Genomic DNA, 27793 nt, shown 5'->3' on the forward strand with positions numbered 1-27793 from the left:
GCATCTTTGCACATACTGACTGGCAAGGCGCGCACCTCAAACGTCGCAGAGCAATGCTTTTGGCTTCATGCTCTGCTGGGAGAAGAGGGAAAGGGAAGCTGTAAGTAGCAATAACAGGAAGTAAACATTTTCCCGCTGAAGCGTTGTGGATAACAAACAAGAAATACGTTGGCGCCCTAGCTACAGCACCACCATCAGTCACAGAAATTAAATGCCCCGGGTGAGGATCGAACTCACGACCTTAAGATTATGAGACTTACGCGCTGCCTACTGCGCTACCGAGGCACGGGTGAACCGCTTGTCCTGGAAACTGGGTAAATAGCCTGCCCAATATTAGGCGTAGAGACATTGTACTTCCTCGATAACGTGTTCTGTTGCTACACGTGCACTGCCGGCCCAGTTGATTGCGGTGTTGCTGCAGCTGTTGGCAACGATAGGCAGCACTCCTTGTCGTTAAAGTTCAGTGCCTCGGAGGCACCGGGACACAGCAACTTGTGAGGCCAGGCCGACGCTAGTCTGTAGAACATGATGCGAGCGTCCTAGTGGGGACCCGCGAGTGCTGCGTTCTCGGTTCTTCTCAAGGGAATCCAGCTATACGTTCTTGTGGATCGTGCATCTCAAGCGCGCAAGCCACGCGGCAGCATTATCGCGGGAAAAGCAAAATGATGCATCGGCCGGGAATCGAACCCGGGCCGCCCGCGTGGCAGGCGAGCATTCTACCACTGAACCACCGATGCCCTTGCCAGCGGTAACTTGACGCTGCTTCCCGAGCAGATGTCTCAAGGGAAAGTGGGACTGCCGTCAAGCGCCGTAGCATTCTGTGGAAAAGATGCTGCAGACGCTGAATCCTGCACTGCACTGCTTAAAAATGCCGCCAGAACGCGGTCCTCTGCGTACTCTTGCGTCGCCGGCGCCCAACTCTTGCCAAAGGATGCGAAATGTGCGCGGATACGCTGTCCGAATGCGTCTGGATGTGCTCCCCTAGCCCGCCTCGAAATGCGCCTGCCAGGTACGATCACCTTCGGCCGCTGCCGACTGGCGGGAAGCCGACACAGCGCGGACGCGCGGCGCTCGCTTGTGCGGTGGTGGTGTAATGGTCAGCATAGTTGCCTTCCAAGCAGTTGATCCGGGTTCGATTCCCGGCCACCGCAGCAGGCTTTTAATTTCGCGTATGAGTACTTTTGCCACGCGCTCTTAAATTATTGTTTTTTCGCCCTCTTACTCGCTGCACACCAGCCCTTAGTGTGTCTCGACTTGTCTCGACTTTGCTCAGCTGACGCGAGAGCTGACGCTCTCAAATCGGCCTATATCAAAACGACAAGCACGAGAAACGACTGAGAGAGGTAAGGAGAGGCGAGGCGATGGACACACAGCACGCCCCCTTCATTTCACGGTGGCGTCTCCCTGACCGAATCGGGCTGTAGCTCCGAAAAGAAAGGAGAAACAAAAATAGGAAGTAAAAGTGCCAATAGTGCCCTGTGTTCCATGCGCTCACCCGCCCAAGTACTAACAAGGGCCAAAGTTGTTACGCATCGGCAATCGGACATTTTCTTTCATTTTCTCTTTATCGGCTGAGAACCAGTGTATTCAAGATATTATGGCCATTGCCGAGTGAATGCTGTAGCGCTTCCCGACGAGTCGGGTTCGGATCCTCTATCAACTTCCACGCAGGGTGATGATCTTTTGGTCATCACACTCGCCAGCTGAAATCGGCGCTGCCTTGTCGTAGTAGTAAAAGAGTAGTGGCCCGTGGGGGGATCGAACCCACGACCTTCGCGTTATTAGCACGACGCTCTAACCAACTGAGCTAACGGGCCTCGGCATATGCAGATGCTCAGCCCTACGCTGGAAACAGGTGGCATGAAGCCATACACCATTTCTATGGTCGTCGTGTGTCTGCTTCCCTAGTCTATATTCTGCTGACGGTCACGAAACAGTAGCTATATTGCGAGCAGGACGGGAAAACGGCCGCTCGGACAGCTCAAACTTGTCACGATTCGTGTGGAAAAAAATTCCGTTCCGGTACCGGGAATCGAACCCGGGCCTCCTGGGTGAAAGCCAGGTATCCTAGCCACTAGACCACACCGGATGTGGCCGTTCCGTTAGACCGTTCGTACGGTCGCTTGTCGCATTTCGTGTCGAGTGCCGCGTCGGCGCCCCTCTCTCTTTGCGGGCATCTTTGCACATACTGACTGGCAAGGCGCGCACCTCAAACGTCGCAGAGCAATGCTTTTGGCTTCATGCTCTGCTGGGAGAAGAGGGAAAGGGAAGCTGTAAGTAGCAATAACAGGAAGTAAACATTTTCCCCGCTGAAGCGTTGTGGATAACAAACAAGAAATACGTTGGCGCCCTAGCTACAGCACCACCATCAGTCACAGAAAATTAAATGCCCCGGGTGAGGATCGAACTCACGACCTTAAGATTATGAGACTTACGCGCTGCCTACTGCGCTACCGAGGCACGGGTGAACCGCTTGTCCTGGAAACTGGGTAAATAGCCTGCCCAATATTAGGCGTAGAGACACTGTACTTCCTCGATAACGTGTTCTGTTGCTACACGTGCACTGCCGGCCCAGTTGATTGCGGTGTTGCTGCAGCTGTTGGCAACGATAGGCAGCACTCCTTGTCGTTAAAGTTCAGTGCCTCGGAGGCACCGGGACACAGCAACTTGTGAGGCCAGGCCGACGCTAGTCTGTAGAACATGATGCGAGCGTCCTAGTGGGGACCCGCGAGTGCTGCGTTCTCGGTTCTTCTCAAGGGAATCCAGCTATACGTTCTTGTGGATCGTGCATCTCAAGCGCGCAAGCCACGCGGCAGCATTATCGCGGGAAAAGCAAAATGATGCATCGGCCGAGAATCGAACCCGGGCCGCCCCGCGTGGCAGGCGAGCATTCTACCACTGAACCACCGATGCCCGGGCCAGCGGTAACTTGACGCTGCTTCCCGAGCAGATGTCTCAAGGGAAAGTGGGACTGCCGTCAAGCGCCGTAGCATTCTGTGGAAAAGATGCTGCAGACGCTGAATCCTGCACTGCACTGCTTAAAAATGCCGCCAGAACGCGGTCCTCTGCGTACTCTTGCGTCGCCGGCGCCCAACTCTTGCCAAAGGATGCGAAATGTGCGCGGATACGCTGTCCGAATGCGTCTGGATGTGCTCCCCTAGCCCGCCTCGAAATGCGCCTGCCAGGTACGATCACCTTCGGCCGCTGCCGACTGGCGGGAAGCCGACACAGCGCGGACGCGCGGCGCTCGCTTGTGCGGTGGTGGTGTAATGGTCAGCATAGTTGCCTTCCAAGCAGTTGATCCGGGTTCGATTCCCGGCCACCGCAGCAGGCTTTTAATTTCGCGTATGAGTACTTTTGCCACGCGCTCTTAAATTATTGTTTTTTCGCCCTCTTACTCGCTGCACACCAGCCCTTAGTGTGTCTCGACTTGTCTCGACTTTGCTCAGCTGACGCGAGAGCTGACGCTCTCAAATCGGCCTATATCAAAACGACAAGCACGAGAAACGACTGAGAGAGGTAAGGAGAGGCGAGGCGATGGACACACAGCACGCCCCCTTCATTTCACGGTGGCGTCTCCCTGACCGAATCGGGCTGTAGCTCCGAAAAGAAAGGAGAAACAAAAATAGGAAGTAAAAGTGCCAATAGTGCCCTGTGTTCCCATGCGCTCACCCGCCCAAGTACTAACAAGGGCCAAAGTTGTTACGCATCGGCAATCGGACATTTTCTTTCATTTTCTCTTTATCGGCTGAGAACCAGTGTATTCAAGATATTATGGCCATTGCCGAGTGAATGCTGTAGCGCTTCCCGACGAGTCGGGTTCGGATCCTCTATCAACTTCCACGCAGGGTGATGATCTTTTGGTCATCACACTCGCCAGCTGAAATCGGCGCTGCCTTGTCGTAGTAGTAAAAGAGTAGTGGCCCGTGGGGGGATCGAACCCACGACCTTCGCGTTATTAGCACGACGCTCTAACCAACTGAGCTAACGGGCCTCGGCATATGCAGATGCTCAGCCCTACGCTGGAACAGGTGGCATGAAGCCATACACCATTTCTATGGTCGTCGTGTGTCTGCTTCCCTAGTCTATATTCTGCTGACGGTCACGAAACAGTAGCTATATTGCGAGCAGGACGGGAAACGGCCGCTCGGACAGCTCAAACTTGTCACGATTCGTGTGGAAAAAATTCCGTTCCGGTACCGGGAATCGAACCCGGGCCTCCTGGGTGAAAGCCAGGTATCCTAGCCACTAGACCACACCGGATGTGGCCGTTCCGTTAGACCGTTCGTACGGTCGCTTGTCGCATTTCGTGTCGAGTGCCGCGTCGGCGCCCCTCTCTCTTTGCGGGCATCTTTGCACATACTGACTGGCAAGGCGCGCACCTCAAACGTCGCAGAGCAATGCTTTTGGCTTCATGCTCTGCTGGGAGAAGAGGGAAAGGGAAGCTGTAAGTAGCAATAACAGGAAGTAAACATTTTCCCGCTGAAGCGTTGTGGATAACAAACAAGAAATACGTTGGCGCCCTAGCTACAGCACCACCATCAGTCACAGAAAATTAAATGCCCCGGGTGAGGATCGAACTCACGACCTTAAGATTATGAGACTTACGCGCTGCCTACTGCGCTACCGAGGCACGGGTGAACCGCTTGTCCTGGAAACTGGGTAAATAGCCTGCCCAATATTAGGCGTAGAGACATTGTACTTCCTCGATAACGTGTTCTGTTGCTACACGTGCACTGCCGGCCCAGTTGATTGCGGTGTTGCTGCAGCTGTTGGCAACGATAGGCAGCACTCCTTGTCGTTAAAGTTCAGTGCCTCGGAGGCACCGGGACACAGCAACTTGTGAGGCCAGGCCGACGCTAGTCTGTAGAACATGATGCGAGCGTCCTAGTGGGGACCCGCGAGTGCTGCGTTCTCGGTTCTTCTCAAGGGAATCCAGCTATACGTTCTTGTGGATCGTGCATCTCAAGCGCGCAAGCCACGCGGCAGCATTATCGCGGGAAAAGCAAAATGATGCATCGGCCGGGAATCGAACCCGGGCCGCCCGCGTGGCAGGCGAGCATTCTACCACTGAACCACCGATGCCCTTGCCAGCGGTAACTTGACGCTGCTTCCCGAGCAGATGTCTCAAGGGAAAGTGGGACTGCCGTCAAGCGCCGTAGCATTCTGTGGAAAAGATGCTGCAGACGCTGAATCCTGCACTGCACTGCTTAAAAATGCCGCCAGAACGCGGTCCTCTGCGTACTCTTGCGTCGCCGGCGCCCAACTCTTGCCAAAGGATGCGAAATGTGCGCGGATACGCTGTCCGAATGCGTCTGGATGTGCTCCCCTAGCCCGCCTCGAAATGCGCCTGCCAGGTACGATCACCTTCGGCCGCTGCCGACTGGCGGGAAGCCGACACAGCGCGGGACGCGCGGCGCTCGCTTGTGCGGTGGTGGTGTAATGGTCAGCATAGTTGCCTTCCAAGCAGTTGATCCGGGTTCGATTCCCGGCCACCGCAGCAGGCTTTTAATTTCGCGTATGAGTACTTTTGCCACGCGCTCTTAAATTATTGTTTTTTCGCCCTCTTACTCGCTGCACACCAGCCCTTAGTGTGTCTCGACTTGTCTCGACTTTGCTCAGCTGACGCGAGAGCTGACGCTCTCAAATCGGCCTATATCAAAACGACAAGCACGAGAAACGACTGAGAGAGGTAAGGAGAGGCGAGGCGATGGACACACAGCACGCCCCCTTCATTTCACGGTGGCGTCTCCCTGACCGAATCGGGCTGTAGCTCCGAAAAGAAAGGAGAAACAAAAATAGGAAGTAAAAGTGCCAATAGTGCCCTGTGTTCCCATGCGCTCACCCGCCCAAGTACTAACAAGGGCCAAAGTTGTTACGCATCGGCAATCGGACATTTTCTTTCATTTTCTCTTTATCGGCTGAGAACCAGTGTATTCAAGATATTATGGCCATTGCCGAGTGAATGCTGTAGCGCTTCCCGACGAGTCGGGTTCGGATCCTCTATCAACTTCCACGCAGGGTGATGATCTTTTGGTCATCACACTCGCCAGCTGAAATCGGCGCTGCCTTGTCGTAGTAGTAAAAGAGTAGTGGCCCGTGGGGGGATCGAACCCACGACCTTCGCGTTATTAGCACGACGCTCTAACCAACTGAGCTAACGGGACTCGGCATATGCAGATGCTCAGCCCTACGCTGGAAACAGGTGGCATGAAGCCATACACCATTTCTATGGTCGTCGTGTGTCTGCTTCCCTAGTCTATATTCTGCTGACGGTCACGAAACAGTAGCTATATTGCGAGCAGGACGGGAAACGGCCGCTCGGACAGCTCAAACTTGTCACGATTCGTGTGGAAAAAATTCCGTTCCGGTACCGGGAATCGAACCCGGGCCTCCTGGGTGAAAGCCAGGTATCCTAGCCACTAGACCACACCGGATGTGGCCGTTCCGTTAGACCGTTCGTACGGTCGCTTGTCGCATTTCGTGTCGAGTGCCGCGTCGGCGCCCCTCTCTCTTTGCGGGCATCTTTGCACATACTGACTGGCAAGGCGCGCACCTCAAACGTCGCAGAGCAATGCTTTTGGCTTCATGCTCTGCTGGGAGAAGAGGGAAAGGGAAGCTGTAAGTAGCAATAACAGGAAGTAAACATTTTCCCGCTGAAGCGTTGTGGATAACAAACAAGAAATACGTTGGCGCCCCTAGCTACAGCACCACCATCAGTCACAGAAAATTAAATGCCCCGGGTGAGGATCGAACTCACGACCTTAAGATTATGAGACTTACGCGCTGCCTACTGCGCTACCGAGGCACGGGTGAACCGCTTGTCCTGGAAACTGGGTAAATAGCCTGCCCAATATTAGGCGTAGAGACATTGTACTTCCTCGATAACGTGTTCTGTTGCTACACGTGCACTGCCGGCCCAGTTGATTGCGGTGTTGCTGCAGCTGTTGGCAACGATAGGCAGCACTCCTTGTCGTTAAAGTTCAGTGCCTCGGAGGCACCGGGACACAGCAACTTGTGAGGCCAGGCCGACGCTAGTCTGTAGAACATGATGCGAGCGTCCTAGTGGGGACCCGCGAGTGCTGCGTTCTCGGTTCTTCTCAAGGGAATCCAGCTATACGTTCTTGTGGATCGTGCATCTCAAGCGCGCAAGCCACGCGGCAGCATTATCGCGGGAAAAGCAAAATGATGCATCGGCCGGGAATCGAACCCGGGCCGCCCGCGTGGCAGGCGAGCATTCTACCACTGAACCACCGATGCCCTTGCCAGCGGTAACTTGACGCTGCTTCCCGAGCAGATGTCTCAAGGGAAAGTGGGACTGCCGTCAAGCGCCGTAGCATTCTGTGGAAAAGATGCTGCAGACGCTGAATCCTGCACTGCACTGCTTAAAAATGCCGCCAGAACGCGGTCCTCTGCGTACTCTTGCGTCGCCGGCGCCCAACTCTTGCCAAAGGATGCGAAATGTGCGCGGATACGCTGTCCGAATGCGTCTGGATGTGCTCCCCTAGCCCGCCTCGAAATGCGCCTGCCAGGTACGATCACCTTCGGCCGCTGCCGACTGGCGGGAAGCCGACACAGCGCGGACGCGCGGCGCTCGCTTGTGCGGTGGTGGTGTAATGGTCAGCATAGTTGCCTTCCAAGCAGTTGATCCGGGTTCGATTCCCGGCCACCGCAGCAGGCTTTTAATTTCGCGTATGAGTACTTTTGCCACGCGCTCTTAAATTATTGTTTTTTCGCCCTCTTACTCGCTGCACACCAGCCCTTAGTGTGTCTCGACTTGTCTCGACTTTGCTCAGCTGACGCGAGAGCTGACGCTCTCAAATCGGCCTATATCAAAACGACAAGCACGAGAAACGACTGAGAGAGGTAAGGAGAGGCGAGGCGATGGACACACAGCACGCCCCCTTCATTTCACGGTGGCGTCTCCCTGACCGAATCGGGCTGTAGCTCCGAAAAGAAAGGAGAAACAAAAATAGGAAGTAAAAGTGCCAATAGTGCCCTGTGTTCCCATGCGCTCACCCGCCCAAGTACTAACAAGGGCCAAAGTTGTTACGCATCGGCAATCGGACATTTTCTTTCATTTTCTCTTTATCGGCTGAGAACCAGTGTATTCAAGATATTATGGCCATTGCCGAGTGAATGCTGTAGCGCTTCCCGACGAGTCGGGTTCGGATCCTCTATCAACTTCCACGCAGGGTGATGATCTTTTGGTCATCACACTCGCCAGCTGAAATCGGCGCTGCCTTGTCGTAGTAGTAAAAGAGTAGTGGCCCGTGGGGGGATCGAACCCACGACCTTCGCGTTATTAGCACGACGCTCTAACCAACTGAGCTAACGGGCCTCGGCATATGCAGATGCTCAGCCCTACGCTGGAAACAGGTGGCATGAAGCCATACACCATTTCTATGGTCGTCGTGTGTCTGCTTCCCTAGTCTATATTCTGCTGACGGTCACGAAACAGTAGCTATATTGCGAGCAGGACGGGAAACGGCCGCTCGGACAGCTCAAACTTGTCACGATTCGTGTGGAAAAAATTCCGTTCCGGTACCGGGAATCGAACCCGGGCCTCCTGGGTGAAAGCCAGGTATCCTAGCCACTAGACCACACCGGATGTGGCCGTTCCGTTAGACCGTTCGTACGGTCGCTTGTCGCATTTCGTGTCGAGTGCCGCGTCGGCGCCCCTCTCTCTTTGCGGGCATCTTTGCACATACTGACTGGCAAGGCGCGCACCTCAAACGTCGCAGAGCAATGCTTTTGGCTTCATGCTCTGCTGGGAGAAGAGGGAAAGGGAAGCTGTAAGTAGCAATAACAGGAAGTAAACATTTTCCCGCTGAAGCGTTGTGGATAACAAACAAGAAATACGTTGGCGCCCTAGCTACAGCACCACCATCAGTCACAGAAAATTAAATGCCCCGGGTGAGGATCGAACTCACGACCTTAAGATTATGAGACTTACGCGCTGCCTACTGCGCTACCGAGGCACGGGTGAACCGCTTGTCCTGGAAACTGGGTAAATAGCCTGCCCAATATTAGGCGTAGAGACACTGTACTTCCTCGATAACGTGTTCTGTTGCTACACGTGCACTGCCGGCCCAGTTGATTGCGGTGTTGCTGCAGCTGTTGGCAACGATAGGCAGCACTCCTTGTCGTTAAAGTTCAGTGCCTCGGAGGCACCGGGACACAGCAACTTGTGAGGCCAGGCCGACGCTAGTCTGTAGAACATGATGCGAGCGTCCTAGTGGGGACCCGCGAGTGCTGCGTTCTCGGTTCTTCTCAAGGGAATCCAGCTATACGTTCTTGTGGATCGTGCATCTCAAGCGCGCAAGCCACGCGGCAGCATTATCGCGGGAAAAGCAAAATGATGCATCGGCCGAGAATCGAACCCGGGCCGCCCGCGTGGCAGGCGAGCATTCTACCACTGAACCACCGATGCCCGGGCCAGCGGTAACTTGACGCTGCTTCCCGAGCAGATGTCTCAAGGGAAAGTGGGACTGCCGTCAAGCGCCGTAGCATTCTGTGGAAAAGATGCTGCAGACGCTGAATCCTGCACTGCACTGCTTAAAAATGCCGCCAGAACGCGGTCCTCTGCGTACTCTTGCGTCGCCGGCGCCCAACTCTTGCCAAAGGATGCGAAATGTGCGCGGATACGCTGTCCGAATGCGTCTGGATGTGGCTCCCCTAGCCCGCCTCGAAATGCGCCTGCCAGGTACGATCACCTTCGGCCGCTGCCGACTGGCGGGAAGCCGACACAGCGCGGACGCGCGGCGCTCGCTTGTGCGGTGGTGGTGTAATGGTCAGCATAGTTGCCTTCCAAGCAGTTGATCCGGGTTCGATTCCCGGCCACCGCAGCAGGCTTTTAATTTCGCGTATGAGTACTTTTGCCACGCGCTCTTAAATTATTGTTTTTTCGCCCTCTTACTCGCTGCACACCAGCCCTTAGTGTGTCTCGACTTGTCTCGACTTTGCTCAGCTGACGCGAGAGCTGACGCTCTCAAATCGGCCTATATCAAAACGACAAGCACGAGAAACGACTGAGAGAGGTAAGGAGAGGCGAGGCGATGGACACACCAGCACGCCCCCTTCATTTCACGGTGGCGTCTCCCTGACCGAATCGGGCTGTAGCTCCGAAAAGAAAGGAGAAACAAAAATAGGAAGTAAAAGTGCCAATAGTGCCCTGTGTTCCCATGCGCTCACCCGCCCAAGTACTAACAAGGGCCAAAGTTGTTACGCATCGGCAATCGGACATTTTCTTTCATTTTCTCTTTATCGGCTGAGAACCAGTGTATTCAAGATATTATGGCCATTGCCGAGTGAATGCTGTAGCGCTTCCCGACGAGTCGGGTTCGGATCCTCTATCAACTTCCACGCAGGGTGATGATCTTTTGGTCATCACACTCGCCAGCTGAAATCGGCGCTGCCTTGTCGTAGTAGTAAAAGAGTAGTGGCCCGTGGGGGGATCGAACCCACGACCTTCGCGTTATTAGCACGACGCTCTAACCAACTGAGCTAACGGGCCTCGGCATATGCAGATGCTCAGCCCTACGCTGGAAACAGGTGGCATGAAGCCATACACCATTTCTATGGTCGTCGTGTGTCTGCTTCCCTAGTCTATATTCTGCTGACGGTCACGAAACAGTAGCTATATTGCGAGCAGGACGGGAAACGGCCGCTCGGACAGCTCAAACTTGTCACGATTCGTGTGGAAAAAATTCCGTTCCGGTACCGGGAATCGAACCCGGGCCTCCTGGGTGAAAGCCAGGTATCCTAGCCACTAGACCACACCGGATGTGGCCGTTCCGTTAGACCGTTCGTACGGTCGCTTGTCGCATTTCGTGTCGAGTGCCGCGTCGGCGCCCCTCTCTCTTTGCGGGCATCTTTGCACATACTGACTGGCAAGGCGCGCACCTCAAACGTCGCAGAGCAATGCTTTTGGCTTCATGCTCTGCTGGGAGAAGAGGGAAAGGGAAGCTGTAAGTAGCAATAACAGGAAGTAAACATTTTCCCGCTGAAGCGTTGTGGATAACAAACAAGAAATACGTTGGCGCCCTAGCTACAGCACCACCATCAGTCACAGAAAATTAAATGCCCCGGGTGAGGATCGAACTCACGACCTTAAGATTATGAGACTTACGCGCTGCCTACTGCGCTACCGAGGCACGGGTGAACCGCTTGTCCTGGAAACTGGGTAAATAGCCTGCCCAATATTAGGCGTAGAGACATTGTACTTCCTCGATAACGTGTTCTGTTGCTACACGTGCACTGCCGGCCCAGTTGATTGCGGTGTTGCTGCAGCTGTTGGCAACGATAGGCAGCACTCCTTGTCGTTAAAGTTCAGTGCCTCGGAGGCACCGGGACACAGCAACTTGTGAGGCCAGGCCGACGCTAGTCTGTAGAACATGATGCGAGCGTCCTAGTGGGGACCCGCGAGTGCTGCGTTCTCGGTTCTTCTCAAGGGAATCCAGCTATACGTTCTTGTGGATCGTGCATCTCAAGCGCGCAAGCCACGCGGCAGCATTATCGCGGGAAAAGCAAAATGATGCATCGGCCGGGAATCGAACCCGGGCCGCCCGCGTGGCAGGCGAGCATTCTACCACTGAACCACCGATGCCCTTGCCAGCGGTAACTTGACGCTGCTTCCCGAGCAGATGTCTCAAGGGAAAGTGGGACTGCCGTCAAGCGCCGTAGCATTCTGTGGAAAAGATGCTGCAGACGCTGAATCCTGCACTGCACTGCTTAAAAATGCCGCCAGAACGCGGTCCTCTGCGTACTCTTGCGTCGCCGGCGCCCAACTCTTGCCAAAGGATGCGAAATGTGCGCGGATACGCTGTCCGAATGCGTCTGGATGTGCTCCCCTAGCCCGCCTCGAAATGCGCCTGCCAGGTACGATCACCTTCGGCCGCTGCCGACTGGCGGGAAGCCGACACAGCGCGGACGCGCGGCGCTCGCTTGTGCGGTGGTGGTGTAATGGTCAGCATAGTTGCCTTCCAAGCAGTTGATCCGGGTTCGATTCCCGGCCACCGCAGCAGGCTTTTAATTTCGCGTATGAGTACTTTTGCCACGCGCTCTTAAATTATTGTTTTTTCGCCCTCTTACTCGCTGCACACCAGCCCTTAGTGTGTCTCGACTTGTCTCGACTTTGCTCAGCTGACGCGAGAGCTGACGCTCTCAAATCGGCCTATATCAAAACGACAAGCACGAGAAACGACTGAGAGAGGTAAGGAGAGGCGAGGCGATGGACACACAGCACGCCCCCTTCATTTCACGGTGGCGTCTCCCTGACCGAATCGGGCTGTAGCTCCGAAAAGAAAGGAGAAACAAAAATAGGAAGTAAAAGTGCCAATAGTGCCCTGTGTTCCCATGCGCTCACCCGCCCAAGTACTAACAAGGGCCAAAGTTGTTACGCATCGGCAATCGGACATTTTCTTTCATTTTCTCTTTATCGGCTGAGAACCAGTGTATTCAAGATATTATGGCCATTGCCGAGTGAATGCTGTAGCGCTTCCCGACGAGTCGGGTTCGGATCCTCTATCAACTTCCACGCAGGGTGATGATCTTTTGGTCATCACACTCGCCAGCTGAAATCGGCGCTGCCTTGTCGTAGTAGTAAAAGAGTAGTGGCCCGTGGGGGATCGAACCCACGACCTTCGCGTTATTAGCACGACGCTCTAACCAACTGAGCTAACGGGACTCGGCATATGCAGATGCTCAGCCCTACGCTGGAAACAGGTGGCATGAAGCCATACACCATTTCTATGGTCGTCGTGTGTCTGCTTCCCTAGTCTATATTCTGCTGACGGTCACGAAACAGTAGCTATATTGCGAGCAGGACGGGAAACGGCCGCTCGGACAGCTCAAACTTGTCACGATTCGTGTGGAAAAAATTCCGTTCCGGTACCGGGAATCGAACCCGGGCCTCCTGGGTGAAAGCCAGGTATCCTAGCCACTAGACCACACCGGATGTGGCCGTTCCGTTAGACCGTTCGTACGGTCGCTTGTCGCATTTCGTGTCGAGTGCCGCGTCGGCGCCCCTCTCTCTTTGCGGGCATCTTTGCACATACTGACTGGCAAGGCGCGCACCTCAAACGTCGCAGAGCAATGCTTTTGGCTTCATGCTCTGCTGGGAGAAGAGGGAAAGGGAAGCTGTAAGTAGCAATAACAGGAAGTAAACATTTTCCCGCTGAAGCGTTGTGGATAACAAACAAGAAATACGTTGGCGCCCTAGCTACAGCACCACCATCAGTCACAGAAAATTAAATGCCCCGGGTGAGGATCGAACTCACGACCTTAAGATTATGAGACTTACGCGCTGCCTACTGCGCTACCGAGGCACGGGTGAACCGCTTGTCCTGGAAACTGGGTAAATAGCCTGCCCAATATTAGGCGTAGAGACATTGTACTTCCTCGATAACGTGTTCTGTTGCTACACGTGCACTGCCGGCCCAGTTGATTGCGGTGTTGCTGCAGCTGTTGGCAACGATAGGCAGCACTCCTTGTCGTTAAAGTTCAGTGCCTCGGAGGCACCGGGACACAGCAACTTGTGAGGCCAGGCCGACGCTAGTCTGTAGAACATGATGCGAGCGTCCTAGTGGGGACCCGCGAGTGCTGCGTTCTCGGTTCTTCTCAAGGGAATCCAGCTATACGTTCTTGTGGATCGTGCATCTCAAGCGCGCAAGCCACGCGGCAGCATTATCGCGGGAAAAGCAAAATGATGCATCGGCCGGGAATCGAACCCGGCCGCCCGCGTGGCAGGCGAGCATTCTACCACTGAACCACCGATGCCCTTGCCAGCGGTAACTTGACGCTGCTTCCCGAGCAGATGTCTCAAGGGAAAGTGGGACTGCCGTCAAGCGCCGTAGCATTCTGTGGAAAAGATGCTGCAGACGCTGAATCCTGCACTGCACTGCTTAAAAATGCCGCCAGAACGCGGTCCTCTGCGTACTCTTGCGTCGCCGGCGCCCAACTCTTGCCAAAGGATGCGAAATGTGCGCGGATACGCTGTCCGAATGCGTCTGGATGTGCTCCCCTAGCCCGCCTCGAAATGCGCCTGCCAGGTACGATCACCTTCGGCCGCTGCCGACTGGCGGGAAGCCGACACAGCGCGGACGCGCGGCGCTCGCTTGTGCGGTGGTGGTGTAATGGTCAGCATAGTTGCCTTCCAAGCAGTTGATCCGGGTTCGATTCCCGGCCACCGCAGCAGGCTTTTAATTTCGCGTATGAGTACTTTTGCCACGCGCTCTTAAATTATTGTTTTTTCGCCCTCTTACTCGCTGCACACCAGCCCTTAGTGTGTCTCGACTTGTCTCGACTTTGCTCAGCTGACGCGAGAGCTGACGCTCTCAAATCGGCCTATATCAAAACGACAAGCACGAGAAACGACTGAGAGAGGTAAGGAGAGGCGAGGCGATGGACACACAGCACGCCCCCTTCATTTCACGGTGGCGTCTCCCTGACCGAATCGGGCTGTAGCTCCGAAAAGAAAGGAGAAACAAAAATAGGAAGTAAAAGTGCCAATAGTGCCCTGTGTTCCCATGCGCTCACCCGCCCAAGTACTAACAAGGGCCAAAGTTGTTACGCATCGGCAATCGGACATTTTCTTTCATTTTCTCTTTATCGGCTGAGAACCAGTGTATTCAAGATATTATGGCCATTGCCGAGTGAATGCTGTAGCGCTTCCCGACGAGTCGGGTTCGGATCCTCTATCAACTTCCACGCAGGGTGATGATCTTTTGGTCATCACACTCGCCAGCTGAAATCGGCGCTGCCTTGTCGTAGTAGTAAAAGAGTAGTGGCCCGTGGGGGGATCGAACCCACGACCTTCGCGTTATTAGCACGACGCTCTAACCAACTGAGCTAACGGGCCTCGGCATATGCAGATGCTCAGCCCTACGCTGGAAACAGGTGGCATGAAGCCATACACCATTTCTATGGTCGTCGTGTGTCTGCTTCCCTAGTCTATATTCTGCTGACGGTCACGAAACAGTAGCTATATTGCGAGCAGGACGGGAAACGGCCGCTCGGACAGCTCAAACTTGTCACGATTCGTGTGAAAAAATTCCGTTCCGGTACCGGGAATCGAACCCGGGCCTCCTGGGTGAAAGCCAGGTATCCTAGCCACTAGACCACACCGGATGTGCCGTTCCGTTAGACCGTTCGTACGGTCGCTTGTCGCATTTCGTGTCGAGTGCCGCGTCGGCGCCCCTCTCTCTTTGCGGGCATCTTTGCACATACTGACTGGCAAGGCGCGCACCTCAAACGTCGCAGAGCAATGCTTTTGGCTTCATGCTCTGCTGGGAGAAGAGGGAAAGGGAAGCTGTAAGTAGCAATAACAGGAAGTAAAACATTTTCCCGCTGAAGCGTTGTGGATAACAAACAAGAAATACGTTGGCGCCCTAGCTACAGCACCACCATCAGTCACAGAAAATTAAATGCCCCGGGTGAGGATCGAACTCACGACCTTAAGATTATGAGACTTACGCGCTGCCTACTGCGCTACCGAGGCACGGGTGAACCGCTTGTCCTGGAAACTGGGTAAATAGCCTGCCCAATATTAGGCGTAGAGACACTGTACTTCCTCGATAACGTGTTCTGTTGCTACACGTGCACTGCCGGCCCAGTTGATTGCGGTGTTGCTGCAGCTGTTGGCAACGATAGGCAGCACTCCATTGTCGTTAAAGTTCAGTGCCTCGGAGGCACCGGGACACAGCAACTTGTGAGGCCAGGCCGACGCTAGTCTGTAGAACATGATGCGAGCGTCCTAGTGGGACCCGCGAGTGCTGCGTTCTCGGTTCTTCTCAAGGGAATCCAGCTATACGTTCTTGTGGATCGTGCATCTCAAGCGCGCAAGCCACGCGGCAGCATTATCGCGGGAAAAAGCAAAATGATGCATCGGCCGGGAATCGAACCCGGGCCGCCCGCGTGGCAGGCGAGCATTCTACCACTGAACCACCGATGCCCTTGCCAGCGGTAACTTGACGCTGCTTCCCGAGCAGATGTCTCAAGGGAAAGTGGGACTCGCCGTCAAGCGCCGTAGCATTCTGTGGAAAAGATGCTGCAGACGCTGAATCCTGCACTGCACTGCTTAAAAATGCCGCCAGAACGCGGTCCTCTGCGTACTCTTGCGTCGCCGGCGCCCAACTCTTGCCAAAGGATGCGAAATGTGCGCGGATACGCTGTCCGAATGCGTCTGGATGTGCTCCCCTAGCCCGCCTCGAAATGCGCCTGCCAGGTACGATCACCTTCGGCCGCTGCCGACTGGCGGGAAGCCGACACAGCGCGGACGCGCGGCGCTCGCTTGTGCGGTGGTGGTGTAATGGTCAGCATAGTTGCCTTCCAAGCAGTTGATCCGGGTTCGATTCCCGGCCACCGCAGCAGGCTTTTAATTTCGCGTATGAGTACTTTTGCCACGCGCTCTTAAATTATTGTTTTTTCGCCCTCTTACTCGCTGCACACCAGCCCTTAGTGTGTCTCGACTTGTCTCGACTTTGCTCAGCTGACGCGAGAGCTGACGCTCTCAAATCGGCCTATATCAAAACGACAAGCACGAGAAACGACTGAGAGAGGTAAGGAGAGGCGAGGCGATGGACACACAGCACGCCCCCTTCATTTCACGGTGGCGTCTCCCTGACCGAATCGGGCTGTAGCTCCGAAAAGAAAGGAGAAACAAAAATAGGAAGTAAAAGTGCCAATAGTGCCCTGTGTTCCCATGCGCTCACCCGCCCAAGTACTAACAAGGGCCAAAGTTGTTACGCATCGGCAATCGGACATTTTCTTTCATTTTCTCTTTATCGGCTGAGAACCAGTGTATTCAAGATATTATGGCCATTGCCGAGTGAATGCTGTAGCGCTTCCCGACGAGTCGGGTTCGGATCCTCTATCAACTTCCACGCAGGGTGATGATCTTTTGGTCATCACACTCGCCAGCTGAAATCGGCGCTGCCTTGTCGTAGTAGTAAAAGAGTAGTGGCCCGTGGGGGGATCGAACCCACGACCTTCGCGTTATTAGCACGACGCTCTAACCAACTGAGCTAACGGGCCTCGGCATATGCAGATGCTCAGCCCTACGCTGGAAACAGGTGGCATGAAGCCATACACCATTTCTATGGTCGTCGTGTGTCTGCTTCCCTAGTCTATATTCTGCTGACGGTCACGAAACAGTAGCTATATTGCGAGCAGGACGGAAACGGCCGCTCGGACAGCTCAAACTTGTCACGATTCGTGTGGAAAAAATTCCGTTCCGGTACCGGGAATCGAACCCGGGCCTCCTGGGTGAAAGCCAGGTATCCTAGCCACTAGACCACACCGGATGTGGCCGTTCCGTTAGACCGTTCGTACGGTCGCTTGTCGCATTTCGTGTCGAGTGCCGCGTCGGCGCCCCTCTCTCTTTGCGGGCATCTTTGCACATACTGACTGGCAAGGCGCGCACCTCAAACGTCGCAGAGCAATGCTTTTGGCTTCATGCTCTGCTGGGAGAAGAGGGAAAGGGAAGCTGTAAGTAGCAATAACAGGAAGTAAACATTTTCCCGCTGAAGCGTTGTGGATAACAAACAAGAAATACGTTGGCGCCCTAGCTACAGCACCACCATCAGTCACAGAAAATTAAATGCCCCGGGTGAGGATCGAACTCACGACCTTAAGATTATGAGACTTACGCGCTGCCTACTGCGCTACCGAGGCACGGGTGAACCGCTTGTCCTGGAAACTGGGTAAATAGCCTGCCCAATATTAGGCGTAGAGACACTGTACTTCCTCGATAACGTGTTCTGTTGCTACACGTGCACTGCCGGCCCAGTTGATTGCGGTGTTGCTGCAGCTGTTGGCAACGATAGGCAGCACTCCTTGTCGTTAAAGTTCAGTGCCTCGGAGGCACCGGGACACAGCAACTTGTGAGGCCAGGCCGACGCTAGTCTGTAGAACATGATGCGAGCGTCCTAGTGGGGACCCGCGAGTGCTGCGTTCTCGGTTCTTCTCAAGGGAATCCAGCTATACGTTCTTGTGGATCGTGCATCTCAAGCGCGCAAGCCACGCGGCAGCATTATCGCGGGAAAAGCAAAATGATGCATCGGCCGAGAATCGAACCCGGGCCGCCCGCGTGGCAGGCGAGCATTCTACCACTGAACCACCGATGCCCGGGCCAGCGGTAACTTGACGCTGCTTCCCGAGCAGATGTCTCAAGGGAAAGTGGGACTGCCGTCAAGCGCCGTAGCATTCTGTGGAAAAGATGCTGCAGACGCTGAATCCTGCACTGCACTGCTTAAAAATGCCGCCAGAACGCGGTCCTCTGCGTACTCTTGCGTCGCCGGCGCCCAACTCTTGCCAAAGGATGCGAAATGTGCGCGGATACGCTGTCCGAATGCGTCTGGATGTGCTCCCCTAGCCCGCCTCGAAATGCGCCTGCCAGGTACGATCACCTTCGGCCGCTGCCGACTGGCGGGAAGCCGACACAGCGCGGACGCGCGGCGCTCGCTTGTGCGGTGGTGGTGTAATGGTCAGCATAGTTGCCTTCCAAGCAGTTGATCCGGGTTCGATTCCCGGCCACCGCAGCAGGCTTTTAATTTCGCGTATGAGTACTTTTGCCACGCGCTCTTAAATTATTGTTTTTTCGCCCTCTTACTCGCTGCACACCAGCCCTTAGTGTGTCTCGACTTGTCTCGACTTTGCTCAGCTGACGCGAGAGCTGACGCTCTCAAATCGGCCTATATCAAAACGACAAGCACGAGAAACGACTGAGAGAGGTAAGGAGAGGCGAGGCGATGGACACACAGCACGCCCCCTTCATTTCACGGTGGCGTCTCCCTGACCGAATCGGGCTGTAGCTCCGAAAAGAAAGGAGAAACAAAAATAGGAAGTAAAAGTGCCAATAGTGCCCTGTGTTCCCATGCGCTCACCCGCCCAAGTACTAACAAGGGCCAAAGTTGTTACGCATCGGCAATCGGACATTTTCTTTCATTTTCTCTTTATCGGCTGAGAACCAGTGTATTCAAGATATTATGGCCATTGCCGAGTGAATGCTGTAGCGCTTCCCGACGAGTCGGGTTCGGATCCTCTATCAACTTCCACGCAGGGTGATGATCTTTTGGTCATCACACTCGCCAGCTGAAATCGGCGCTGCCTTGTCGTAGTAGTAAAAGAGTAGTGGCCCGTGGGGGGATCGAACCCACGACCTTCGCGTTATTAGCACGACGCTCTAACCAACTGAGCTAACGGGCCTCGGCATATGCAGATGCTCAGCCCTACGCTGGAAACAGGTGGCATGAAGCCATACACCATTTCTATGGTCGTCGTGTGTCTGCTTCCCTAGTCTATATTCTGCTGACGGTCACGAAACAGTAGCTATATTGCGAGCAGGACGGGAAACGGCCGCTCGGACAGCTCAAACTTGTCACGATTCGTGTGGAAAAAATTCCGTTCCGGTACCGGGAATCGAACCCGGGCCTCCTGGGTGAAAGCCAGGTATCCTAGCCACTAGACCACACCGGATGTGGCCGTTCCGTTAGACCGTTCGTACGGTCGCTTGTCGCATTTCGTGTCGAGTGCCGCGTCGGCGCCCCTCTCTCTTTGCGGGCATCTTTGCACATACTGACTGGCAAGGCGCGCACCTCAAACGTCGCAGAGCAATGCTTTTGGCTTCATGCTCTGCTGGGAGAAGAGGGAAAGGGAAGCTGTAAGTAGCAATAACAGGAAGTAAACATTTTCCCGCTGAAGCGTTGTGGATAACAAACAAGAAATACGTTGGCGCCCTAGCTACAGCACCACCATCAGTCACAGAAAATTAAATGCCCCGGGTGAGGATCGAACTCACGACCTTAAGATTATGAGACTTACGCGCTGCCTACTGCGCTACCGAGGCACGGGTGAACCGCTTGTCCTGGAAACTGGGTAAATAGCCTGCCCAATATTAGGCGTAGAGACATTGTACTTCCTCGATAACGTGTTCTGTTGCTACACGTGCACTGCCGGCCCAGTTGATTGCGGTGTTGCTGCAGCTGTTGGCAACGATAGGCAGCACTCCTTGTCGTTAAAGTTCAGTGCCTCGGAGGCACCGGGACACAGCAACTTGTGAGGCCAGGCCGACGCTAGTCTGTAGAACATGATGCGAGCGTCCTAGTGGGGACCCGCGAGTGCTGCGTTCTCGGTTCTTCTCAAGGGAATCCAGCTATACGTTCTTGTGGATCGTGCATCTCAAGCGCGCAAGCCACGCGGCAGCATTATCGCGGGAAAAGCAAAATGATGCATCGGCCGGGAATCGAACCCGGGCCGCCCGCGTGGCAGGCGAGCATTCTACCACTGAACCACCGATGCCCGGGCCAGCGGTAACTTGACGCTGCTTCCCGAGCAGATGTCTCAAGGGAAAGTGGGACTGCCGTCAAGCGCCGTAGCATTCTGTGGAAAAGATGCTGCAGACGCTGAATCCTGCACTGCACTGCTTAAAAATGCCGCCAGAACGCGGTCCTCTGCGTACTCTTGCGTCGACGGCGCCCAACTCTTGCCAAAGGATGCGAAATGTGCGCGGATACGCTGTCCGAATGCGTCTGGATGTGCTCCCCTAGCCCGCCTCGAAATGCGCCTGCCAGGTACGATCACCTTCGGCCGCTGCCGACTGGCGGGAAGCCGACACAGCGCGGACGCGCGGCGCTCGCTTGTGCGGTGGTGGTGTAATGGTCAGCATAGTTGCCTTCCAAGCAGTTGATCCGGGTTCGATTCCCGGCCACCGCAGCAGGCTTTTAATTTCGCGTATGAGTACTTTTGCCACGCGCTCTTAAATTATTGTTTTTTCGCCCTCTTACTCGCTGCACACCAGCCCTTAGTGTGTCTCGACTTGTCTCGACTTTGCTCAGCTGACGCGAGAGCTGACGCTCTCAAATCGGCCTATATCAAAACGACAAGCACGAGAAACGACTGAGAGAGGTAAGGAGAGGCGAGGCGATGGACACACAGCACGCCCCCTTCATTTCACGGTGGCGTCTCCCTGACCGAATCGGGCTGTAGCTCCGAAAAGAAAGGAGAAACAAAAATAGGAAGTAAAAGTGCCAATAGTGCCCTGTGTTCCCATGCGCTCACCCGCCCAAGTACTAACAAGGGCCAAAGTTGTTACGCATCGGCAATCGGACATTTTCTTTCATTTTCTCTTTATCGGCTGAGAACCAGTGTATTCAAGATATTATGGCCATTGCCGAGTGAATGCTGTAGCGCTTCCCGACGAGTCGGGTTCGGATCCTCTATCAACTTCCACGCAGGGTGATGATCTTTTGGTCATCACACTCGCCAGCTGAAATCGGCGCTGCCTTGTCGTAGTAGTAAAAGAGTAGTGGCCCGTGGGGGGATCGAACCCACGACCTTCGCGTTATTAGCACGACGCTCTAACCAACTGAGCTAACGGGCCTCGGCATATGCAGATGCTCAGCCCTACGCTGGAAACAGGTGGCATGAAGCCATACACCATTTCTATGGTCGTCGTGTGTCTGCTTCCCTAGTCTATATTCTGCTGACGGTCACGAAACAGTAGCTATATTGCGAGCAGGACGGGAAACGGCCGCTCGGACAGCTCAAACTTGTCACGATTCGTGTGGAAAAAATTCCGTTCCGGTACCGGGAATCGAACCCGGGCCTCCTGGGTGAAAGCCAGGTATCCTAGCCACTAGACCACACCGGATGTGGCCGTTCCGTTAGACCGTTCGTACGGTCGCTTGTCGCATTTCGTGTCGAGTGCCGCGTCGGCGCCCCTCTCTCTTTGCGGGCATCTTTGCACATACTGACTGGCAAGGCGCGCACCTCAAACGTCGCAGAGCAATGCTTTTGGCTTCATGCTCTGCTGGGAGAAGAGGGAAAGGGAAGCTGTAAGTAGCAATAACAGGAAGTAAACATTTTCCCGCTGAAGCGTTGTGGATAACAAACAAGAAATACGTTGGCGCCCTAGCTACAGCACCACCATCAGTCACAGAAAATTAAATGCCCCGGGTGAGGATCGAACTCACGACCTTAAGATTATGAGACTTACGCGCTGCCTACTGCGCTACCGAGGCACGGGTGAACCGCTTGTCCTGGAAACTGGGTAAATAGCCTGCCCAATATTAGGCGTAGAGACACTGTACTTCCTCGATAACGTGTTCTGTTGCTACACGTGCACTGCCGGCCCAGTTGATTGCGGTGTTGCTGCAGCTGTTGGCAACGATAGGCAGCACTCCTTGTCGTTAAAGTTCAGTGCCTCGGAGGCACCGGGACACAGCAACTTGTGAGGCCAGGCCGACGCTAGTCTGTAGAACATGATGCGAGCGTCCTAGTGGGGACCCGCGAGTGCTGCGTTCTCGGTTCTTCTCAAGGGAATCCAGCTATACGTTCTTGTGGATCGTGCATCTCAAGCGCGCAAGCCACGCGGCAGCATTATCGCGGGAAAAGCAAAATGATGCATCGGCCGAGAATCGAACCCGGGCCGCCCGCGTGGCAGGCGAGCATTCTACCACTGAACCACCGATGCCCGGGCCAGCGGTAACTTGACGCTGCTTCCCGAGCAGATGTCTCAAGGGAAAGTGGGACTGCCGTCAAGCGCCGTAGCATTCTGTGGAAAAGATGCTGCAGACGCTGAATCCTGCACTGCACTGCTTAAAAATGCCGCCAGAACGCGGTCCTCTGCGTACTCTTGCGTCGCCGGCGCCCAACTCTTGCCAAAGGATGCGAAATGTGCGCGGATACGCTGTCCGAATGCGTCTGGATGTGCTCCCCTAGCCCGCCTCGAAATGCGCCTGCCAGGTACGATCACCTTCGGCCGCTGCCGACTGGCGGGAAGCCGACACAGCGCGGACGCGCGGCGCTCGCTTGTGCGGTGGTGGTGTAATGGTCAGCATAGTTGCCTTCCAAGCAGTTGATCCGGGTTCGATTCCCGGCCACCGCAGCAGGCTTTTAATTTCGCGTATGAGTACTTTTGCCACGCGCTCTTAAATTATTGTTTTTTCGCCCTCTTACTCGCTGCACACCAGCCCTTAGTGTGTCTCGACTTGTCTCGACTTTGCTCAGCTGACGCGAGAGCTGACGCTCTCAAATCGGCCTATATCAAAACGACAAGCACGAGAAACGACTGAGAGAGGTAAGGAGAGGCGAGGCGATGGACACACAGCACGCCCCCTTCATTTCACGGTGGCGTCTCCCTGACCGAATCGGGCTGTAGCTCCGAAAAGAAAGGAGAAACAAAAATAGGAAGTAAAAGTGCCAATAGTGCCCTGTGTTCCCATGCGCTCACCCGCCCAAGTACTAACAAGGGCCAAAGTTGTTACGCATCGGCAATCGGACATTTTCTTTCATTTTCTCTTTATCGGCTGAGAACCAGTGTATTCAAGATATTATGGCCATTGCCGAGTGAATGCTGTAGCGCTTCCCGACGAGTCGGGTTCGGATCCTCTATCAACTTCCACGCAGGGTGATGATCTTTTGGTCATCACACTCGCCAGCTGAAATCGGCGCTGCCTTGTCGTAGTAGTAAAAGAGTAGTGGCCCGTGGGGGGATCGAACCCACGACCTTCGCGTTATTAGCACGACGCTCTAACCAACTGAGCTAACGGGCCTCGGCATATGCAGATGCTCAGCCCTACGCTGGAAACAGGTGGCATGAAGCCATACACCATTTCTATGGTCGTCGTGTGTCTGCTTCCCTAGTCTATATTCTGCTGACGGTCACGAAACAGTAGCTATATTGCGAGCAGGACGGGAAACGGCCGCTCGGACAGCTCAAACTTGTCACGATTCGTGTGGAAAAAATTCCGTTCCGGTACCGGGAATCGAACCCGGGCCTCCTGGGTGAAAGCCAGGTATCCTAGCCACTAGACCACACCGGATGTGGCCGTTCCGTTAGACCGTTCGTACGGTCGCTTGTCGCATTTCGTGTCGAGTGCCGCGTCGGCGCCCCTCTCTCTTTGCGGGCATCTTTGCACATACTGACTGGCAAGGCGCGCACCTCAAACGTCGCAGAGCAATGCTTTTGGCTTCATGCTCTGCTGGGAGAAGAGGGAAAGGGAAGCTGTAAGTAGCAATAACAGGAAGTAAACATTTTCCCGCTGAAGCGTTGTGGATAACAAACAAGAAATACGTTGGCGCCCTAGCTACAGCACCACCATCAGTCACAGAAAATTAAATGCCCCGGGTGAGGATCGAACTCACGACCTTAAGATTATGAGACTTACGCGCTGCCTACTGCGCTACCGAGGCACGGGTGAACCGCTTGTCCTGGAAACTGGGTAAATAGCCTGCCCAATATTAGGCGTAGAGACATTGTACTTCCTCGATAACGTGTTCTGTTGCTACACGTGCACTGCCGGCCCAGTTGATTGCGGTGTTGCTGCAGCTGTTGGCAACGATAGGCAGCACTCCTTGTCGTTAAAGTTCAGTGCCTCGGAGGCACCGGGACACAGCAACTTGTGAGGCCAGGCCGACGCTAGTCTGTAGAACATGATGCGAGCGTCCTAGTGGGGACCCGCGAGTGCTGCGTTCTCGGTTCTTCTCAAGGGAATCCAGCTATACGTTCTTGTGGATCGTGCATCTCAAGCGCGCAAGCCACGCGGCAGCATTATCGCGGGAAAAGCAAAATGATGCATCGGCCGGGAATCGAACCCGGGCCGCCCGCGTGGCAGGCGAGCATTCTACCACTGAACCACCGATGCCCTTGCCAGCGGTAACTTGACGCTGCTTCCCGAGCAGATGTCTCAAGGGAAAGTGGGACTGCCGTCAAGCGCCGTAGCATTCTGTGGAAAAGATGCTGCAGACGCTGAATCCTGCACTGCACTGCTTAAAAATGCCGCCAGAACGCGGTCCTCTGCGTACTCTTGCGTCGCCGGCGCCCAACTCTTGCCAAAGGATGCGAAATGTGCGCGGATACGCTGTCCGAATGCGTCTGGATGTGCTCCCCTAGCCCGCCTCGAAATGCGCCTGCCAGGTACGATCACCTTCGGCCGCTGCCGACTGGCGGGAAGCCGACACAGCGCGGACGCGCGGCGCTCGCTTGTGCGGTGGTGGTGTAATGGTCAGCATAGTTGCCTTCCAAGCAGTTGATCCGGGTTCGATTCCCGGCCACCGCAGCAGGCTTTTAATTTCGCGTATGAGTACTTTTGCCACGCGCTCTTAAATTATTGTTTTTTCGCCCTCTTACTCGCTGCACACCAGCCCTTAGTGTGTCTCGACTTGTCTCGACTTTGCTCAGCTGACGCGAGAGCTGACGCTCTCAAATCGGCCTATATCAAAACGACAAGCACGAGAAACGACTGAGAGAGGTAAGGAGAGGCGAGGCGATGGACACACAGCACGCCCCCTTCATTTCACGGTGGCGTCTCCCTGACCGAATCGGGCTGTAGCTCCGAAAAGAAAGGAGAAACAAAAATAGGAAGTAAAAGTGCCAATAGTGCCCTGTGTTCCCATGCGCTCACCCGCCCAAGTACTAACAAGGGCCAAAGTTGTTACGCATCGGCAATCGGACATTTTCTTTCATTTTCTCTTTATCGGCTGAGAACCAGTGTATTCAAGATATTATGGCCATTGCCGAGTGAATGCTGTAGCGCTTCCCGACGAGTCGGGTTCGGATCCTCTATCAACTTCCACGCAGGGTGATGATCTTTTGGTCATCACACTCGCCAGCTGAAATCGGCGCTGCCTTGTCGTAGTAGTAAAAGAGTAGTGGCCCGTGGGGGGATCGAACCCACGACCTTCGCGTTATTAGCACGACGCTCTAACCAACTGAGCTAACGGGCCTCGGCATATGCAGATGCTCAGCCCTACGCTGGAAACAGGTGGCATGAAGCCATACACCATTTCTATGGTCGTCGTGTGTCTGCTTCCCTAGTCTATATTCTGCTGACGGTCACGAAACAGTAGCTATATTGCGAGCAGGACGGGAAACGGCCGCTCGGACAGCTCAAACTTGTCACGATTCGTGTGGAAAAAATTCCGTTCCGGTACCGGGAATCGAACCCGGGCCTCCTGGGTGAAAGCCAGGTATCCTAGCCACTAGACCACACCGGATGTGGCCGTTCCGTTAGACCGTTCGTACGGTCGCTTGTCGCATTTCGTGTCGAGTGCCGCGTCGGCGCCCCTCTCTCTTTGCGGGCATCTTTGCACATACTGACTGGCAAGGCGCGCACCTCAAACGTCGCAGAGCAATGCTTTTGGCTTCATGCTCTGCTGGGAGAAGAGGGAAAGGGAAGCTGTAAGTAGCAATAACAGGAAGTAAACATTTTCCCGCTGAAGCGTTGTGGATAACAAACAAGAAATACGTTGGCGCCCTAGCTACAGCACCACCATCAGTCACAGAAAATTAAATGCCCCGGGTGAGGATCGAACTCACGACCTTAAGATTATGAGACTTACGCGCTGCCTACTGCGCTACCGAGGCACGGGTGAACCGCTTGTCCTGGAAACTGGGTAAATAGCCTGCCCAATATTAGGCGTAGAGACACTGTACTTCCTCGATAACGTGTTCTGTTGCTACACGTGCACTGCCGGCCCAGTTGATTGCGGTGTTGCTGCAGCTGTTGGCAACGATAGGCAGCACTCCTTGTCGTTAAAGTTCAGTGCCTCGGAGGCACCGGGACACAGCAACTTGTGAGGCCAGGCCGACGCTAGTCTGTAGAACATGATGCGAGCGTCCTAGTGGGGACCCGCGAGTGCTGCGTTCTCGGTTCTTCTCAAGGGAATCCAGCTATACGTTCTTGTGGATCGTGCATCTCAAGCGCGCAAGCCACGCGGCAGCATTATCGCGGGAAAAGCAAAATGATGCATCGGCCGAGAATCGAACCCGGGCCGCCCGCGTGGCAGGCGAGCATTCTACCACTGAACCACCGATGCCCGGGCCAGCGGTAACTTGACGCTGCTTCCCGAGCAGATGTCTCAAGGGAAAGTGGGACTGCCGTCAAGCGCCGTAGCATTCTGTGGAAAAGATGCTGCAGACGCTGAATCCTGCACTGCACTGCTTAAAAATGCCGCCAGAACGCGGTCCTCTGCGTACTCTTGCGTCGCCGGCGCCCAACTCTTGCCAAAGGATGCGAAATGTGCGCGGATACGCTGTCCGAATGCGTCTGGATGTGCTCCCCTAGCCCGCCTCGAAATGCGCCTGCCAGGTACGATCACCTTCGGCCGCTGCCGACTGGCGGGAAGCCGACACAGCGCGGACGCGCGGCGCTCGCTTGTGCGGTGGTGGTGTAATGGTCAGCATAGTTGCCTTCCAAGCAGTTGATCCGGGTTCGATTCCCGGCCACCGCAGCAGGCTTTTAATTTCGCGTATGAGTACTTTTGCCACGCGCTCTTAAATTATTGTTTTTTCGCCCTCTTACTCGCTGCACACCAGCCCTTAGTGTGTCTCGACTTGTCTCGACTTTGCTCAGCTGACGCGAGAGCTGACGCTCTCAAATCGGCCTATATCAAAACGACAAGCACGAGAAACGACTGAGAGAGGTAAGGAGAGGCGAGGCGATGGACACACAGCACGCCCCCTTCATTTCACGGTGGCGTCTCCCTGACCGAATCGGGCTGTAGCTCCGAAAAGAAAGGAGAAACAAAAATAGGAAGTAAAAGTGCCAATAGTGCCCTGTGTTCCCATGCGCTCACCCGCCCAAGTACTAACAAGGGCCAAAGTTGTTACGCATCGGCAATCGGACATTTTCTTTCATTTTCTCTTTATCGGCTGAGAACCAGTGTATTCAAGATATTATGGCCATTGCCGAGTGAATGCTGTAGCGCTTCCCGACGAGTCGGGTTCGGATCCTCTATCAACTTCCACGCAGGGTGATGATCTTTTGGTCATCACACTCGCCAGCTGAAATCG

The 27793-nt window shown here is 54.7% G+C and overlaps 63 non-coding genes across 63 annotated transcripts; 13 read left to right on the plus strand and 50 right to left on the minus strand.

Annotated features, from left to right (window-relative positions):
* Window positions 1–212: 212 nt before the first annotated feature.
* Trnam-cau lies at window positions 213–285 on the minus strand. Its single transcript has one exon. It is a non-coding gene; the product is annotated as a tRNA-Met (tRNA).
* A 381-nt stretch (window positions 286–666) lies between these two features.
* Window positions 667–737, minus strand: Trnag-gcc. The gene has a single exon. It is a non-coding gene; the product is annotated as a tRNA-Gly (tRNA).
* Window positions 738–1079: 342 nt separating this feature from the next.
* Window positions 1080–1151, plus strand: Trnag-ucc. Its single transcript has one exon. It is a non-coding gene; the product is annotated as a tRNA-Gly (tRNA).
* Window positions 1152–1743: 592 nt separating this feature from the next.
* Window positions 1744–1817, minus strand: Trnai-aau. The gene has a single exon. It is a non-coding gene; the product is annotated as a tRNA-Ile (tRNA).
* A 200-nt stretch (window positions 1818–2017) lies between these two features.
* On the minus strand, window positions 2018–2089 carry Trnae-uuc. Its single transcript has one exon. It is a non-coding gene; the product is annotated as a tRNA-Glu (tRNA).
* Window positions 2090–2387: 298 nt separating this feature from the next.
* Window positions 2388–2460, minus strand: Trnam-cau. The gene has a single exon. It is a non-coding gene; the product is annotated as a tRNA-Met (tRNA).
* Window positions 2461–2841: 381 nt separating this feature from the next.
* Trnag-gcc lies at window positions 2842–2913 on the minus strand. Its single transcript has one exon. It is a non-coding gene; the product is annotated as a tRNA-Gly (tRNA).
* A 342-nt stretch (window positions 2914–3255) lies between these two features.
* Window positions 3256–3327, plus strand: Trnag-ucc. Its single transcript has one exon. It is a non-coding gene; the product is annotated as a tRNA-Gly (tRNA).
* Window positions 3328–3920: 593 nt separating this feature from the next.
* Trnai-aau lies at window positions 3921–3994 on the minus strand. Its single transcript has one exon. It is a non-coding gene; the product is annotated as a tRNA-Ile (tRNA).
* A 197-nt stretch (window positions 3995–4191) lies between these two features.
* On the minus strand, window positions 4192–4263 carry Trnae-uuc. Its single transcript has one exon. It is a non-coding gene; the product is annotated as a tRNA-Glu (tRNA).
* Window positions 4264–4560: 297 nt separating this feature from the next.
* On the minus strand, window positions 4561–4633 carry Trnam-cau. Its single transcript has one exon. It is a non-coding gene; the product is annotated as a tRNA-Met (tRNA).
* A 381-nt stretch (window positions 4634–5014) lies between these two features.
* On the minus strand, window positions 5015–5085 carry Trnag-gcc. Its single transcript has one exon. It is a non-coding gene; the product is annotated as a tRNA-Gly (tRNA).
* Window positions 5086–5428: 343 nt separating this feature from the next.
* On the plus strand, window positions 5429–5500 carry Trnag-ucc. Its single transcript has one exon. It is a non-coding gene; the product is annotated as a tRNA-Gly (tRNA).
* Window positions 5501–6093: 593 nt separating this feature from the next.
* On the minus strand, window positions 6094–6167 carry Trnai-aau. Its single transcript has one exon. It is a non-coding gene; the product is annotated as a tRNA-Ile (tRNA).
* Window positions 6168–6365: 198 nt separating this feature from the next.
* Window positions 6366–6437, minus strand: Trnae-uuc. Its single transcript has one exon. It is a non-coding gene; the product is annotated as a tRNA-Glu (tRNA).
* A 298-nt stretch (window positions 6438–6735) lies between these two features.
* Window positions 6736–6808, minus strand: Trnam-cau. The gene has a single exon. It is a non-coding gene; the product is annotated as a tRNA-Met (tRNA).
* Window positions 6809–7189: 381 nt separating this feature from the next.
* Trnag-gcc lies at window positions 7190–7260 on the minus strand. The gene has a single exon. It is a non-coding gene; the product is annotated as a tRNA-Gly (tRNA).
* A 342-nt stretch (window positions 7261–7602) lies between these two features.
* Trnag-ucc lies at window positions 7603–7674 on the plus strand. Its single transcript has one exon. It is a non-coding gene; the product is annotated as a tRNA-Gly (tRNA).
* Window positions 7675–8267: 593 nt separating this feature from the next.
* Trnai-aau lies at window positions 8268–8341 on the minus strand. Its single transcript has one exon. It is a non-coding gene; the product is annotated as a tRNA-Ile (tRNA).
* A 198-nt stretch (window positions 8342–8539) lies between these two features.
* On the minus strand, window positions 8540–8611 carry Trnae-uuc. Its single transcript has one exon. It is a non-coding gene; the product is annotated as a tRNA-Glu (tRNA).
* Window positions 8612–8908: 297 nt separating this feature from the next.
* Trnam-cau lies at window positions 8909–8981 on the minus strand. Its single transcript has one exon. It is a non-coding gene; the product is annotated as a tRNA-Met (tRNA).
* Window positions 8982–9362: 381 nt separating this feature from the next.
* On the minus strand, window positions 9363–9433 carry Trnag-gcc. The gene has a single exon. It is a non-coding gene; the product is annotated as a tRNA-Gly (tRNA).
* A 343-nt stretch (window positions 9434–9776) lies between these two features.
* Window positions 9777–9848, plus strand: Trnag-ucc. Its single transcript has one exon. It is a non-coding gene; the product is annotated as a tRNA-Gly (tRNA).
* A 594-nt stretch (window positions 9849–10442) lies between these two features.
* Trnai-aau lies at window positions 10443–10516 on the minus strand. The gene has a single exon. It is a non-coding gene; the product is annotated as a tRNA-Ile (tRNA).
* A 198-nt stretch (window positions 10517–10714) lies between these two features.
* Trnae-uuc lies at window positions 10715–10786 on the minus strand. The gene has a single exon. It is a non-coding gene; the product is annotated as a tRNA-Glu (tRNA).
* A 297-nt stretch (window positions 10787–11083) lies between these two features.
* Trnam-cau lies at window positions 11084–11156 on the minus strand. The gene has a single exon. It is a non-coding gene; the product is annotated as a tRNA-Met (tRNA).
* Window positions 11157–11537: 381 nt separating this feature from the next.
* Trnag-gcc lies at window positions 11538–11608 on the minus strand. The gene has a single exon. It is a non-coding gene; the product is annotated as a tRNA-Gly (tRNA).
* A 342-nt stretch (window positions 11609–11950) lies between these two features.
* On the plus strand, window positions 11951–12022 carry Trnag-ucc. Its single transcript has one exon. It is a non-coding gene; the product is annotated as a tRNA-Gly (tRNA).
* A 593-nt stretch (window positions 12023–12615) lies between these two features.
* Trnai-aau lies at window positions 12616–12688 on the minus strand. Its single transcript has one exon. It is a non-coding gene; the product is annotated as a tRNA-Ile (tRNA).
* Window positions 12689–12886: 198 nt separating this feature from the next.
* On the minus strand, window positions 12887–12958 carry Trnae-uuc. The gene has a single exon. It is a non-coding gene; the product is annotated as a tRNA-Glu (tRNA).
* A 297-nt stretch (window positions 12959–13255) lies between these two features.
* On the minus strand, window positions 13256–13328 carry Trnam-cau. The gene has a single exon. It is a non-coding gene; the product is annotated as a tRNA-Met (tRNA).
* A 381-nt stretch (window positions 13329–13709) lies between these two features.
* On the minus strand, window positions 13710–13779 carry Trnag-gcc. Its single transcript has one exon. It is a non-coding gene; the product is annotated as a tRNA-Gly (tRNA).
* Window positions 13780–14121: 342 nt separating this feature from the next.
* On the plus strand, window positions 14122–14193 carry Trnag-ucc. The gene has a single exon. It is a non-coding gene; the product is annotated as a tRNA-Gly (tRNA).
* Window positions 14194–14786: 593 nt separating this feature from the next.
* Window positions 14787–14860, minus strand: Trnai-aau. The gene has a single exon. It is a non-coding gene; the product is annotated as a tRNA-Ile (tRNA).
* Window positions 14861–15057: 197 nt separating this feature from the next.
* Window positions 15058–15129, minus strand: Trnae-uuc. Its single transcript has one exon. It is a non-coding gene; the product is annotated as a tRNA-Glu (tRNA).
* A 297-nt stretch (window positions 15130–15426) lies between these two features.
* Trnam-cau lies at window positions 15427–15499 on the minus strand. Its single transcript has one exon. It is a non-coding gene; the product is annotated as a tRNA-Met (tRNA).
* A 382-nt stretch (window positions 15500–15881) lies between these two features.
* Window positions 15882–15952, minus strand: Trnag-gcc. The gene has a single exon. It is a non-coding gene; the product is annotated as a tRNA-Gly (tRNA).
* A 343-nt stretch (window positions 15953–16295) lies between these two features.
* Window positions 16296–16367, plus strand: Trnag-ucc. The gene has a single exon. It is a non-coding gene; the product is annotated as a tRNA-Gly (tRNA).
* Window positions 16368–16960: 593 nt separating this feature from the next.
* Trnai-aau lies at window positions 16961–17034 on the minus strand. Its single transcript has one exon. It is a non-coding gene; the product is annotated as a tRNA-Ile (tRNA).
* A 197-nt stretch (window positions 17035–17231) lies between these two features.
* On the minus strand, window positions 17232–17303 carry Trnae-uuc. Its single transcript has one exon. It is a non-coding gene; the product is annotated as a tRNA-Glu (tRNA).
* A 297-nt stretch (window positions 17304–17600) lies between these two features.
* Window positions 17601–17673, minus strand: Trnam-cau. The gene has a single exon. It is a non-coding gene; the product is annotated as a tRNA-Met (tRNA).
* Window positions 17674–18054: 381 nt separating this feature from the next.
* Trnag-gcc lies at window positions 18055–18125 on the minus strand. Its single transcript has one exon. It is a non-coding gene; the product is annotated as a tRNA-Gly (tRNA).
* Window positions 18126–18467: 342 nt separating this feature from the next.
* Window positions 18468–18539, plus strand: Trnag-ucc. Its single transcript has one exon. It is a non-coding gene; the product is annotated as a tRNA-Gly (tRNA).
* Window positions 18540–19132: 593 nt separating this feature from the next.
* Window positions 19133–19206, minus strand: Trnai-aau. Its single transcript has one exon. It is a non-coding gene; the product is annotated as a tRNA-Ile (tRNA).
* A 198-nt stretch (window positions 19207–19404) lies between these two features.
* On the minus strand, window positions 19405–19476 carry Trnae-uuc. The gene has a single exon. It is a non-coding gene; the product is annotated as a tRNA-Glu (tRNA).
* A 297-nt stretch (window positions 19477–19773) lies between these two features.
* On the minus strand, window positions 19774–19846 carry Trnam-cau. The gene has a single exon. It is a non-coding gene; the product is annotated as a tRNA-Met (tRNA).
* Window positions 19847–20227: 381 nt separating this feature from the next.
* On the minus strand, window positions 20228–20298 carry Trnag-gcc. The gene has a single exon. It is a non-coding gene; the product is annotated as a tRNA-Gly (tRNA).
* Window positions 20299–20640: 342 nt separating this feature from the next.
* Window positions 20641–20712, plus strand: Trnag-ucc. The gene has a single exon. It is a non-coding gene; the product is annotated as a tRNA-Gly (tRNA).
* A 593-nt stretch (window positions 20713–21305) lies between these two features.
* Trnai-aau lies at window positions 21306–21379 on the minus strand. The gene has a single exon. It is a non-coding gene; the product is annotated as a tRNA-Ile (tRNA).
* Window positions 21380–21577: 198 nt separating this feature from the next.
* Trnae-uuc lies at window positions 21578–21649 on the minus strand. The gene has a single exon. It is a non-coding gene; the product is annotated as a tRNA-Glu (tRNA).
* A 297-nt stretch (window positions 21650–21946) lies between these two features.
* Trnam-cau lies at window positions 21947–22019 on the minus strand. Its single transcript has one exon. It is a non-coding gene; the product is annotated as a tRNA-Met (tRNA).
* A 381-nt stretch (window positions 22020–22400) lies between these two features.
* Window positions 22401–22471, minus strand: Trnag-gcc. The gene has a single exon. It is a non-coding gene; the product is annotated as a tRNA-Gly (tRNA).
* Window positions 22472–22813: 342 nt separating this feature from the next.
* Trnag-ucc lies at window positions 22814–22885 on the plus strand. The gene has a single exon. It is a non-coding gene; the product is annotated as a tRNA-Gly (tRNA).
* Window positions 22886–23478: 593 nt separating this feature from the next.
* Trnai-aau lies at window positions 23479–23552 on the minus strand. Its single transcript has one exon. It is a non-coding gene; the product is annotated as a tRNA-Ile (tRNA).
* A 198-nt stretch (window positions 23553–23750) lies between these two features.
* On the minus strand, window positions 23751–23822 carry Trnae-uuc. Its single transcript has one exon. It is a non-coding gene; the product is annotated as a tRNA-Glu (tRNA).
* Window positions 23823–24119: 297 nt separating this feature from the next.
* On the minus strand, window positions 24120–24192 carry Trnam-cau. The gene has a single exon. It is a non-coding gene; the product is annotated as a tRNA-Met (tRNA).
* Window positions 24193–24573: 381 nt separating this feature from the next.
* Window positions 24574–24644, minus strand: Trnag-gcc. The gene has a single exon. It is a non-coding gene; the product is annotated as a tRNA-Gly (tRNA).
* A 342-nt stretch (window positions 24645–24986) lies between these two features.
* Window positions 24987–25058, plus strand: Trnag-ucc. The gene has a single exon. It is a non-coding gene; the product is annotated as a tRNA-Gly (tRNA).
* A 593-nt stretch (window positions 25059–25651) lies between these two features.
* Trnai-aau lies at window positions 25652–25725 on the minus strand. The gene has a single exon. It is a non-coding gene; the product is annotated as a tRNA-Ile (tRNA).
* Window positions 25726–25923: 198 nt separating this feature from the next.
* Trnae-uuc lies at window positions 25924–25995 on the minus strand. The gene has a single exon. It is a non-coding gene; the product is annotated as a tRNA-Glu (tRNA).
* A 297-nt stretch (window positions 25996–26292) lies between these two features.
* Trnam-cau lies at window positions 26293–26365 on the minus strand. The gene has a single exon. It is a non-coding gene; the product is annotated as a tRNA-Met (tRNA).
* A 381-nt stretch (window positions 26366–26746) lies between these two features.
* Trnag-gcc lies at window positions 26747–26817 on the minus strand. Its single transcript has one exon. It is a non-coding gene; the product is annotated as a tRNA-Gly (tRNA).
* A 342-nt stretch (window positions 26818–27159) lies between these two features.
* Window positions 27160–27231, plus strand: Trnag-ucc. Its single transcript has one exon. It is a non-coding gene; the product is annotated as a tRNA-Gly (tRNA).
* Window positions 27232–27793: the final 562 nt, after the last annotated feature.

This window comes from Schistocerca americana, unplaced genomic scaffold, assembly GCF_021461395.2.
Source record: "Schistocerca americana isolate TAMUIC-IGC-003095 unplaced genomic scaffold, iqSchAmer2.1 HiC_scaffold_1035, whole genome shotgun sequence".
Classification (NCBI taxonomy): domain Eukaryota; kingdom Metazoa; phylum Arthropoda; class Insecta; order Orthoptera; family Acrididae; genus Schistocerca; species Schistocerca americana.